Source organism: Coffea arabica, chromosome 7e (genome assembly GCF_036785885.1).
Source record: "Coffea arabica cultivar ET-39 chromosome 7e, Coffea Arabica ET-39 HiFi, whole genome shotgun sequence".
NCBI lineage: Eukaryota > Viridiplantae > Streptophyta > Magnoliopsida > Gentianales > Rubiaceae > Coffea > Coffea arabica.
Window position 1 is genome coordinate 20,321,510 of NC_092323.1, and position 13,712 is coordinate 20,335,221.

At 32.4% G+C, this 13,712-nt stretch overlaps 1 long non-coding RNA gene across 2 annotated transcripts; it reads left to right on the forward strand.

The window, feature by feature from the left end:
- The first annotated feature begins 1,363 nt into the window (after positions 1–1,363).
- Positions 1,364–8,324, forward strand: LOC113701235 (uncharacterized). Of its 2 annotated transcripts, XR_003450871.2 has the most exons (5): positions 1,419–1,802; positions 3,594–3,638; positions 7,571–7,710; positions 7,857–7,956; positions 8,056–8,324. It is a non-coding gene; the product is annotated as an uncharacterized lncRNA (long non-coding RNA). The 2 variants fall into 2 exon arrangements; XR_003450869.2 differs by lacking the exon at positions 3,594–3,638 and having other exon boundaries at positions 1,364–1,802.
- Positions 8,325–13,712: the final 5,388 nt, after the last annotated feature.

Sequence of the window (13,712 nt, forward strand, 5' to 3'; positions counted from 1 at the left end):
TCTAATTTAATTAGGTCCAAATAGGTAGTCACAATCTATCCATTTAATAGCTACTAATTAATGAGTTTAATTGGATTGCCCATTTAAAGTTAATAAAATTGCATACCCATACTTATTTGTTGAAGAGAAAGTTGAAAAATTGGTTATATTTACAACTATATATGGAGAGTAACAGGATATAAGGTAAATAGGGTGCAAAATTCGGTAAGAGATTACATAATTTGATAGAAGCAAGGTAGAGTGAAAAAAAATGTAAAGTTTGTAGGAGAAAAAAGAGTTGAAGGGATATGAAAAGTTTGGGTTAAAAAGGTGAGGATGAGGGTAATGAAAAGTAGGGAAAAGTTAATGAGAAGTGGCACAAAAAAATGAGAACATGGTAGGGAGGGATAACATTTTTGGAAGAAATTATAATCGAAGGAGGAATTTAAAAAGAGTAAGAAATGTACGTAATTGTTTGTATAATTTAGGGCACATGAAAGTATAGTTAAAAAAAATGAGATTTTGTAGCAATAGTTCAATATATGATAAAAACTTCCTCTTTATTTATAAACTACCACATTGATGGAAGTTAAATCCTAAAAAAAAAAGTAGAAATCTATATCATAAATTGAGCGACACAAGGGTTCAATTAAATGTAACTGAATATTTAACTTGATAAGTAAATGAAATACTTACAAATATTTTGCCTTCGATTTGATAATCTTCTATGAAGGTGAGAATATTCTTCAAACCAATCAACTCCAAGTCCGAATACTAGTATTGGGGGTTTAATTAATTTTGTTGAATTTTGTGGAGTTTGTACTATAAGTGAGAATGCACGATTTTTACATAAATTAATGTGTTGGTCGAGCAATGTACCACTATATTCCTAACAATTAAGAGCATACGGAATTTAGAATTATCATTTGTTTTACAAAGTTTGTAAATAATATTTTATAAAAATATATATGTATAAATAATTTATACTTTCCCTTTTAAATCTCTACAATAAGAAGCATCATAATGAAATATGAATCGTGTATGCCTGTTGTAGACACCAAATTTTTTAAGGTATTTTGCTTACTATTATTTTTATTTTTGATTAATTTAATTTACTTTTAGTCTTTTATTTTTAAGTCATTTTTATCATTTAATTAAACTTTAATCATTTAATCATTTAACTTTTATTTTTGTTTGTTTCGATTCTAGGTTTTTGGAAAAGAAAAGGGAAAAGAAAAAGAAAAAGGGAAAAGAAGAAAAAGTCAATCAAGGGGACAAGAATAAGACACATAAGCCTATTAGGAGGAGAAAATCTTGGCCTTTCATCTTAGGTTTAGTCTCTTTGGGTGCCTTTAAAATGAAAACAGCCATAAGATAGAAAAAGGGGGTCGGATGAGGGAAGAGCAGAAAAAGAAAAGAAACTGAAAAAAAGAGAAAAGAAACAGAGGAAGCCGAGAGAGGTTTCAGCAAAAAATAAAACCAAAGAAAGACTGGGAATTTGAGGGAGACGACGGGGAGAAGGAAACAAACGGAAAACAGAGGAGGAGGGAAGGATCTAATTTTTTTTAGGAGAGCAATAGAGGGAGCTTCGGTGAGAGAAAAAGCCAAGGAAAACAGAGAGGGCCGCAACTGCAGTCAAAAACAGGGGAAAAGGGAAAACCGAGCAACAAGAAAAGGAAAAGGGGCGGCAGACGGCCACTCCCTTTCCAATAGCTCTTGAACAGACCATTGCCACCACCAGTCTTCATCCACCACCGCTGCTCGCCGCCATCTCGCCGGAATTCACCATCGTCGCCTGCGGATGCTCACCGAACGAAAGCACTGTAAGTTTCATTTCTCTCAAAAATTTTTCAGTTCTTGTCTAGCTTTTGAAATGGAACTGCCATGGCTTCCTCTAGTGTAATCTTTCTGCTAATTGGCCTCAATTCTGGAATATGCATGCTGTATATGTTGATTGAGCTGAATGTCTTGGTTTCTGATCATTTTTGGGGCTGGTTATTACTTTAATTTGAGCAAGAATCTGGTAAAATTTTTATGCCCATTTGCTGTTTGGCAAAATGCCTGATTGAAAACTTTAGTTGAAGGGGTGATTTGTCTGCATATTTGCGCATGAAGAAACTGGCCTAGTCGGCCAGTTCACTTCCTCGCATTCGAGAATTTTTGATGTGTCTGTTCCTTATGCTTTCGGTCGAGTGAATTCGAATTGATGTTATGAGAGGAGTGTTGTGAGTTTCATTGTTTGTTGGAATGGTCAAAATCGAAACCAAATTTCTGGTATTGCTAATCGAAAAAAAGCTGAAAAATATTAATTTATATGGTATATAATATTTATATAAATATATAAAAATATATTTTAAATAAAATAAAATATTTATAATATGTTTAAATAAATATATAAATATATAATATATATAATAAATTTTTGAGGGTGAGGGACTCAAAAATTCAAAATTTTTTTTTGAGGTTACCGGCGGCGCCGGAATAAGTGACCGGCACCGGGAGAGGTGGTGGAGGCGGTGTCTGGTGTGGTGGGTTGGGTGAGGGAGGAAGAAAAGTTTTTAAGAAATTTTTTGTGTATAGATTTTTGAAATGTGTAGGTAAAAAACTTTGAAAAGTTTTTTGGGGTTCCTGTAGCAAAAGTTGTTAAAAAACTAGTAGCTAAAAAACTTGGTAAAAGACTAGGGTGCCAAACAGGCCCGATATTAGCTCGTTGGAGAAGATGATCACTTGACCAAAATTGTGATTTCAGTCCCTCCATTTTCTTTTTGTTTTGTGATTTGGTCTTGGATTTTTTCTGAGCTTCATAATTTGCCCCCAACACCTTCATAAGTACTTCAATTAGGCCCCTGCCTGCGTTGCATTTTAACCTCTCAAGTCTTCCCCTTGTTCACCGTGGCCTCAAAATTTGGAAAAATTAGATCCATTTTGCCTTTCTTGAGCTTAATCCTATGTTTGTCTACTTTATGTGATTTTTTTGAAAATTTAATTCTGGGATTTAGATCATAGTTGTGGCTTAATAATCTTAGTTGATTTACCAATCTTGTTGGGTTTAGTTTTGGTTTAGGATGGGTAATAACTTTTGCTTGGATTTGTAAAAGTGGTTTAGTTTATTTTTGTTGGGTTTCTGACTTGGGCTTAGGAAGATAGAGCCCAACACTTTTGCTTGGGTTTTATTTGGGGTTTTAAAATTGAGTTTAATTGGCAAAAACAATTAGGCTAGCCCATCAATTTTGCTTGGGTTTCGATTGGGCCAAATGACTTATGGCCCAACAAATAAAAGAAAGGGCCCAATGGCCTGTTAAGTCAAGAAGCCTGATGATGAAATTTCATTCCAGTCCCCTGACTTTCGGATATTTTCACTAAGGCCTTAAAAACTTTTAACTTCTTCCAATTGGGTCCCTAATTTAATTGTAAATAGGCCCCTAAACTTTATTTTTCTTTAATTTTGGCCCTAAAATTTTATCAATCTTTGCAATCAGGTCCTTTCTTCTCTTGACTTCTTGAATGTAGGTTGTTTATATGATTTAATTGACCCAATTTCATGATTCATTTTTATCTTTGTGATTGTTTGGTTAATTAAAGTGATGTCTTGACCTTTTCTTTGTATTTTGGAGGGTAAATAAGTGACTTTACTTCATTAGAGCCCCAACTCAAGGGAGGTACACTCTATCCTTTATTTTTGACTTTATTTGACCTTATGTGCCTTATGTGACTTTATGTGCTCAATTGCATGCCATCTGAATGCTTTCATTTTAATTTATTTATTCGCTTTATTTGTTTTAATTTAGTATTTTTATTTTATTTTAGTTCAATTTTTGATCATTTGAAAGGCACTTGAATGCCACAATTGTAATAGTTAGGCTATTATATCATTTCATTTAATTCCTTCCCTCTTAGATTGTAGTAGGCTTCCCCCCCGAATGTAATAGTTAGGGCTTTATTTGTTTTGCTTGTCTTATGTGTGTTGCATGCCTATGTGCTATGTGTTACCGCTTTCTTAGGACGTGCATCTAGATATCATGCCTATGTGTTATATGTGTTATATGATTTATGTGCTTATTTGTTTTATTATGCTTTATCTGATTTTCTTAGACCGTAATAAATGCATGTTATCACACTAGTCCAATGCTAGCTGTGATTCCTTTCCCGTCACCACACTAGTTCAACGCTAGTTGTGGCTCTTTGTTCTGATTTCCCACTAGTCCAATGCTAGTGAGGATTCATAGACATGGGCTAGTCCAATGTTAGACTCTTAGGGACCTTTCTCGTTAGATCATGTTTGTATGATTACACTTCATGCATATTTTTCTCAATTTTAGGATCTTTTTCACATAATATTTCCTCTAATAAAATATCCCTTACCCCTATGTATACATAACATTTAGATTTGCATCTCATTTAGGAAATTAGGGGGTAGATTAGTGCATTTTGCCTGATTAGACTAGGGATAACCCCTTGAATATGGGATATGGACGAGTTTGGCTTTTCTAGTCTTAGCACGCTCGTATTCCCTCTATCAAAGGGAAAATTGGGTCACGAGTATTAGTTTTCCCCGTACCCGATATGATGCATTCCTTTAAGACATGTATATTTCTATAATTATTTTTATTCTTTTCCTTTTCTTTGAGTCTCATATTTGTGCATCATTCGTGACCTCTCCAAAAAGTCATTATTGGGCGTCACAACTAATGTGATTGGCACCACTCAAGCTTTGAAGAGAAATTTTACCCCCGATGCCCCCCTAGGTCTAGGATTTGCATTCATATAGTACATCCAAATGTAATAAATTTTTTGGTTAAAAACAAGAAAATCTTTGACTAAATCGCGCAACTAGCCTTGGCTAGGTCGAAGGGGTGCTTTGGATTTTTATCCTTGCCTTCCCCTTCGTCAAATGTGACTCCCGAACCTTTTTCGTTGGTTTACGTAGACTAGGAGTCGTTTAAAAGGGGTTTTTCTTACTTCATTTTTCTTTAAAAATTCATTTTAGGTGACTTGGTACACCTTAACTCTATACCAAGTGGCGACTCCGATTTTTATTCAAAAACCCTTTTTAAACTATATTTTGGGTCAAATCGTCGCATTTTCAAGTCCCATTTAGACCCGTACTTTGTATTCATTTTTTTTCAAATAAAAAATTCACTATTTATTCATTTTATTTTTCAAAAAATGGGGCGCGACAGCTGTCTTGGAGTGCAAGGTACAGGTTACCACTGGAATCTCTAACTTGTATGTTAACATTGTATTTGTTAAGAAGAAATTGTGATATACAATAAAAAATGCAATTAAAATTAAAGATATATAAAAATAATTACCTAACAATAGTGTCGACTACGTCATTACAATGGATACACACCATTTTTGAAGAATGAAATTGACATGGTTGTCCACAATTTTTACATAACTTATGGAACATATTGTCTATATTAATGCTTTGAATTTAAGCAAGTATCAGAAAATATTTAACTTAAAACAATTCAAAAAATGTATAGATTACAATTATTAATTCAAAATAATATGTAGATAATTGTTCATTAATTAATTAATTGAGAGAATTTTTAGCATAGGTGTGACTACAAATGTTTCCTCCTTTGTAATCTGACGAGTTTGAAATTTAGGCGCTGTTGAAATATTTGTAGGTGGGCATGGTTCATGGTGAAATTAAGTTGAGAGCTAAGATTGATACTAGAAAGAAATTGAAAGAGATTGATACCAAAAAGAAGTTGAAAGAGATGGTAAATTACGATTTTTTGTAAAATTATGTGGTTATCTCGTATTAATGGGGTTGGAGGAGTTTTAAATGGAATTGCTAATTGGAGGAGTATTAATTGAAGTGGGAAGGTGTGTGAAGGGAGAAGTGTTAGTTGGAGTAAAATTCTTATTTGATGGAAATGTGATAGTGTGTTTCAAACGTGGACATAATGTATTTTAGGAAATAAATTAAATGTAAAATACAAGAAAAATGGAATTGATAGTGGGAAGGTTTGTGGAAGTTTGTTGCTAAAAAATCCTCCTCAAATTTATATAGATATAGATGATTAGTTGAGTTAATAAGCAATATGATTGGTTCACTTCATAATAAACATAGAAGAGTCATCTATAAGGACTAGTGTGCAGCTATGTATGGTATTTGTTCATTGGCCTATCTGCGAATGATATTCAATAGGCACTCGTTAAGATGTACTTCAAGTGTTAAAATATTAAAAAAATAAAATTAATTAGAAAAAAGTAAATAAATGGAAAAGAGGTTAATAATTATTAGTGTATACATAAACATGGTAGGTTGAATGTGATTTAGATGTGTTAAGAGTATTTATTGAACACCGTTAGAAAAACCCTTTGATCTTTCTTGTGACTGATTGTTAGGGTGGTTGTCTAAATTTAACCTTTGGTGAAAACTATCACCTATTAAACTCAAAATCTATATGACGATTATTAAGAAATAAATTAACAAGGAAAAATTGCAGAAGCGTACTTTGATCCATGTTGACAAACTTGATACTTGAATCCCTAGAGATTTTGGGGTGGCTTTCCAGGCAATATTTTTTGACCGGTCGAACTGCGAACCGGCCATGGACACCGTTCGGTTCATATCTTAGTTTGACCTATCTCAAGAACTGGTCAAACTCGGAAAAAACCGTTAAAACCGTTAAAATCGTGAACCACAGTTTTTTATTTTTAAAACATTTAACTTCCTATTTCGGTTAGCCACCAAGTAGTAGTACCAATAAGGCAATAACCAATGGCTCTAACCCTAAGGCATAAACTAAAGAGTTTTCTCTCCAATTTGCAAATACGCCGCCTGGCTCTCTCTGTTTCCTTGTCTTGGTCAACTATCAAGACAAAAGCCAATTTCAATTCTCTTCTTCAATCTCCAAGAACTCCAATTTTATTTTGTTTTCATTTCAAAAGTTGATGCACCAATTGTTCTTGCATTGAAGTGCACAGCTTAGTTAGCCTCTAAAATTTCAAGCCATTACCAATTTACCAGGTTAGTTTACCTTTTCTTTGTTTTTTTTGTTGCTCTTAGTTGGTTACTTGATGTGCATATGCTTTTTATGGTTCGTATTTTTCCTATTTAACTTAGAATTATGGGTTAAATTAAATATTTTGAGTTGATTTTAAAATATATCAATTGTTGTTATATAAACTTTAAAGAAAAAAATTCAATTTTTACTCTATTTCTTGTGAAATTTCAACAATTGATGATGTCTTTGTTGGGTCTCTAGCCAGAAGCATTACATTTATTTAGTGAAATGTGGGTGTCTGAAGTTAGCTTGCCAGTTGTTTGATGAATTGCTTGAGAGGGAAGCGTTTTGATTTTATTAATTGTAGCATTTTGATTTTTATTTGGTGGACGCTACTTGCTACTTGGATAATATGGCATTAATTGACAGGGTCCTGAACCAGAATGGCACTCTGGCTCAAAAATTTTTTTTTTTTTTTTTTATCATTTGGGTGGCCTGAGTTTCAAAGGTGGCAGGACCATAATCTTTGGTCTGTCTAGCTAAAAAGCACAGCTTTTGACCAAAGCAAGTTTCATATCCCCATATTCTCCATTCCGTAATTGAAAATGTCAACCAACTCGTTGCAGACTTGGTATACCAATTGATTATGACCACGTAGAAGATATGTACGCTTAAATTACGAAGAGCTGAAATTATGATGAGTTAGATGAAGAACTTGAAGAAATTCCAGTTCATGATCAAGGTTCAAATTCTCAACCATTTGAAGGTTAGTTTCATGTATTAGTAAAAGCTGAAATTATAATTTTTTTATCATTTCCAACTGAAATTGGTTATTAGTTTGATGCAAAAGTAAAGTTAATATTGTATTTAATTGTTCAATGTGTGTATAATTAACTATGTTGATTTCTTTAGATAACGAAGATGAAGGGGAAGATGTTGATTTAGAAGCATTTCAACGTAGAAACTTTTTTAATGATGATGAAGATGATGATTAGCATTAAAGATTCAAATGGTAATTTGTATGAAATTTATTTGTGTTCTTTTTTTTCTATTTTTAAGATTTGGACTAGTTGGTGTGATAAAACTAACATAAATTTTGTATTTTTGTCAGTGGATCATATATGCTCTTGGACGATGATGAAGACTTGTCAAGATGGCTTTTTTTAAATACTTGTTGTCCAAGAATGATGAAAAAGATGATAAAAGCCTCAGAAATTAGATTTGCTTGGATTTTTCAATTGTTTTCTAGAATTAAATGAGTTTTTATATTGTTCTTTGTTATTTCTAATATTTAGACTATTGGACATGGGATAATATTGCTCTTATGTTGGTTGTGATTTTAGCATCTATAGTTCTATTGGACTTTATTTAATTTCAGAAGTTTCAATGACTTTTATTTTATTTCAAAATATGGTAGTGGTTTGTGAAAGGTCTAAAATTTTTTTAATGATAGGTATAATTGAGATGAATTTGTTTGGTTAAATTTATAGTTCTAAAAATTCGTGTGTGTTTGGAAATATGTAACTTTTTATCATGTGATATCTATGGAATATCTTAACCTATGCATAGGTGTTTGTGTGTTTATATATATATATATATATATATATATATATATATATATATAATTCATTGAACCGAGGTTGAACCGGTCCGATCGGTTGAATCTCGACACTTTCATTTCACCGGTTCAATTGATAGTCCGGATTTTAAAACATTGTTTCCAGGTCAACACGTATTCGTCAGTCCTTGAGAGAGTTCTTTAGTTTCTTTCTGGTATCTTTCCTGACGATGGGAAAGAGCTATTTTGTCAGCACTAGAAAATACGACAATAAGAATAATACGTGTGATTTGGGGACCATAACCCTATTTATAGATAACAATTCTGTTACCTTTTGAATTTTTATTTCAGTCCATCATAGAAATAGAAAATACCTTTAAATCTCAACACATTAAAAACCCGCATCCTATTAGATACATTAAATTCAAACCATATTTGATCACTTTAATTGAACTTAACCTTTTATTTGACAGTTTGCATCACATAATTATTCACATGTAAGTCCATTGTTGGATTAAGGATCCAACAATCTCCCACTTGGATTACATGTGTAACCTTATAATTATGTTTTGCAATATACTTATGTTTCAACCCATCATAGAAATAGAAAATACCCTTAAATCTCAACACATTAAAGACCTACATCCTATTAGATACATTAAGTCCAAACTATATTTGATCACTTTAATTGGACTTAACCTTATTTGACAATTTGCATCACATAATTATTCACATGTAAGTCTAATGTTGAATTAAAGATCCAACAATCTCCCACTTGGACTACATGTGTAACCTTATAATTATATTTTACAATAAATCGTATGAACTCAATTTTACTGTCATTACTAAAATGTATCTGTAGCCAATTCGATCTATCAATCACACCAATATAGGATCAAAGCGGATTTTGTTACAATTTCGTAATTCGACTCATCAATGGTCACATATATCGATACAATTGAATGACATGAATTATGATATGAATGTGTAGTATGAAAATTTCATGTAATATGATCGTAACATGCTTATTTTCAACTAATCCAGCTTAAATTTTTAGATATCAAACCTTACCAAAATCAGATTATAAATAAATGCAAACTTTATTTATGCATAAAATATTCTTAAATAATTAATAACCGAAAAGTATCATCAGAGTATTTAAAATAACAAATTCTCACTAAAACTGTACATCATTTAATAACATGACACCCATACGAGCAGTATGCTCATGAAACATTTTGGGTGGTAATCCCTTAGTAAGCGGATCTGCAATCATGTAGTTTGTCCCGATATACTCTATCGATAACTGTCCATTCTGTACTTTTTCTTTAACAGTCAGGAACTTGATATCTATATGTTTAGATTTCGTCGAGCTCCTGTTATTATTGAAATATAGGACTGCTGACTTATTATCACAAAATAATTTGATTGGTCTTTCAATACTATCCACTACACATAATCCTGTAATGAAATTTTGCAGCCAAATTTTATGATTGGATGCCTCATAATAAGTTGTAAACTTTGCAACCTTAATAGAAAATGTTATGAGAGACTATTTAGCACTCTTCCAAGATATGACACCTCCAGCCAACAAGTAGTACAGCTTGACGTTGACTTTATAGTATCTTGACATCCAGTACAATCGGAATCAGTATACTCAATGATTTCTAACTTATCTGACCTCCGATACTTGAGCATGTAATCTTTTATTTTCTGTAAATACCGTAAGACCCGTTTGATTGCTTTCCAATGATCTAATTCAGGATTACTTAAATATCTACCCAACATCCCAATAATGCACGCAATATCCGGACGCGTACAAATTTGAGCATACGTCAAACTCCCTACTGCTGACACATAAAGAATCTTTTGCATCTCTTTTTTTCTCCAAAACATTTTTCGTACACTGCTCAAGACTAAATTTGTCTCTTTTACCCACAGAGATATCATCTGATTTACAATTTTGCATGCCATATTTTTTAAAAACTTTTTCGATATAACCCTTTTATGATAGTTCTAAAATATCTCGAGAGTGATTCCGGTGTATTTGTATGCCTAACATAAAAGATGCATCACCAAAATCTTTCATTTCAAAGTTTTTAGTTAGAAATTTCTTGATTTCATGTAATAGATCCATATCGTTGCTGGCAAGTAAAATGTCATCAACGTACAATACTAGGAAAATATATTTGCTCCCACAGAACTTATGATATATACAATCATCTACTAAATTTATCTCAAAACCAAATGAAATGATCATTTGATGAAATTTGAAATATCATTATCGAGACGCTTGTTTGAACCCATAGATGAATTTTTTAAATTCACAAATCATATTTTTTTGATCTCTTGATACAAAGTTTTCTGATTGCACCATATAAATCGTCTCATCAATGTCACCATTGAGAACGTTGTCTCTACATCCATCTGATATAATTCAAGATCGAAATGCGTTACTAATGTCATGATAATTCTAAAAGAGTCATTTGAAAAGATCGAAGAGAAGGTTTCTTTGTAATCGATACTTTCTTTTTGTGTAAATTTCTTGGCGACAAGACGAGTTTTGTATTTTTCTACATTGTCTTTCGAATCTCTTTTGATTTTAAATATCCATTTACAACCAATGGATTTTGCTCCTTCTGGTAGTGGGACAAGATCCCAAAAATCATTGTCTTTCATGGATCGATCCATTTTTGAGAATTTAAACTTTTTTTGGTTTAACGAAAGTTGATTGGATCATCTTCCATCAATTCAGTGTCATCCTCATGTTCTTGGAGAAAAATAATGTAATCATCTGGCACTACACTTCTCCTTTCTCTAGTGGATCTTCTTAATGGTACTGGTTCTTGGAGAGAGAGAGTTTGTTCTTCTATAACAGTTTGTTCATCGATGTTGTCTTGATTTGTCATGTCATGATCAAGTTCAGGAATAGGATCCTGAACAAGATCAATGACATCTGTGAGAATATTAATATATATATATTTTAAAGACAATGTCCCTTACTGTATTTTCTCTCCCAAACTCGACATCCTCAAAGAACCGAGCATTTTCTGTTTCAAAAATTGATTTAGTCGTGAGATCATAAAACTTTTAACCCCTGGATCTTTCAGAGTATCCAATAAAATAACAACTAACTATTTTTGAATCCAATTTCTTTTCATTTGGCCTATAAGATCTTACCTCAACTGGATACCCCTAAACATGCGGATGCTTTAAACTGGACTTTTTCTCTGTCCAAAACTCATAAGAGATTTTGATAGTTACTTTAGTTGAAACTCTGTTAAGAATATATGTTGCAGTCTTAAGTGCTTTTTTTTAGAGTGACTTTGGTAAGATATAATGACATATCATACTCCTTACCATATCTTTAAGCATTCTATTTCGTCTTTTAGTTACACCATTCATAGTGGGTGATCCCGGCATAGTGTACTGTGGGACGATACCGCATTTCTATAAATATTTAGCAAATGGTCCTGAACGTTGTTTACCTGAACCGTTATATCTATCATAGTATTCATCACCACGATCAGATTTGACGCTTTTAATTCTTTTGTTGAGTTGATTCTTAACTTCAGTTTTAAAATTTTTGAACACGTCCACTGACTGTGACTTTTCAGAAATGAAATATATGTAATCATATTTTGAAAAATCGTTTATGAACGTTATAAAATATTGTTGACCATTCCAACCAGATGTAGAAAACGGTCCACAAATATCCGTGCATATAAGTTCTAAGACGTCTAAGGACCTATTGATTTTAAATCTCCTTTTGTTGATTTATTTTCTCTTTATACAATTAATACAATCATTAAAATCTATAAAATTCAAGGGATCGAGAATTTCATTGACACAAGTCTTTCCATTCTCCGTTAGGAGATATGTCCCAATTTTTTGTGCTATAATGTAGCCAAATTTTCGTTGATTAATTTTTTCTTTACTCCTCTAGTACTCAAATGCAGAGATTCATTAAATGAACCAATTGTATCAATTAAATATAGATTATAGTAATCCATTAAAGACCCAGAACTAACTAATTTTGAATCATGAAACGATTTAAACTTTTCATTTTCAAATGAACAAAAATAACCAAATTTGTTCAAAACAAAAATAGAAATCAAATTCCGTCGAAAAGACGGTACAACAAATGCCTCATTGAGATTCAAAGAAAATTCGATTTTTAACAATAATCTAAAAACTCCTATTGCCTCAACTTGAACTATTTTACCATCGCCCACGTAGATATATCTTTCATTATCATTAGACTTTCGGTAATTCAGGCAACCCTGCATAGACACACTGATGTGGGTTGTTGCACCAAAATCTAATCACCGTGTGTGTTTAGGTACCGAAGTTAAATTAATCTCAGAACAAATCAAATTAAGAAGCATACCTTTTTTAGCGCGTCAAGCATGATAGTTGGTGCAATGCTTCTTTTTGCCCTTCAACTCCACAGAAGAAACAACTATTTTTTTTCCCTTATCAACTGATTTCTTTTGTTGTTTCTTTTGTGGCGCTGTACCTGCAACTTCTTTATTTTTTTTTTCTCTTAAGTCCCTTGCTTTTATTATTAGTGGTTGATACCAGATGAGTACTTTCTGTCCGATCTTGCTTCAACCTTTCCTCTTCCTCCACATAGTGTGAGATGAGTTCATTTAGAAATCAAATCTCCTTTTGACAGTTGTAACTTACCTTAAACTGGCTAAATTGTGTAGGAAGAGATATTAAAATCAAATGCACTAGTAACTCTTCAGAGAGGTTCAATTTAAGTGCATTCAATTTTGAAGCAATATGAGACATCTCCATAATGTACTCTCTAATATTACCTTTACCATTATATTTCATTGAAACTAGGCGTATCAAGAGCATACTAACTTCAACTTTTTCGTTCTTGACAAACCTTTTTTCAATGTCAAGAAAGAACTCTTTAGCAGTTATTGTCGTTTCTGACATTGTTCCACTGAATACTTTTGGAACGACCTTTTTAATGATTATCAGATACAAGCGATTCGATCTCTCCCACCTTTCGTTATTTCTCTTTTCATTATAGGTACTCTGATCTGTAAGAGGTGGGGGAGAATCATCCCTTAACGCAAGGTCGAGATCCATTACTCCAAATACTATCAAGAGATTTTCTTTTCAGAACTTGAAGTTTGTGTCATTCAACATAAGAATGTTATTGATATTGGTAATAATATTTGTAAGATCATTTA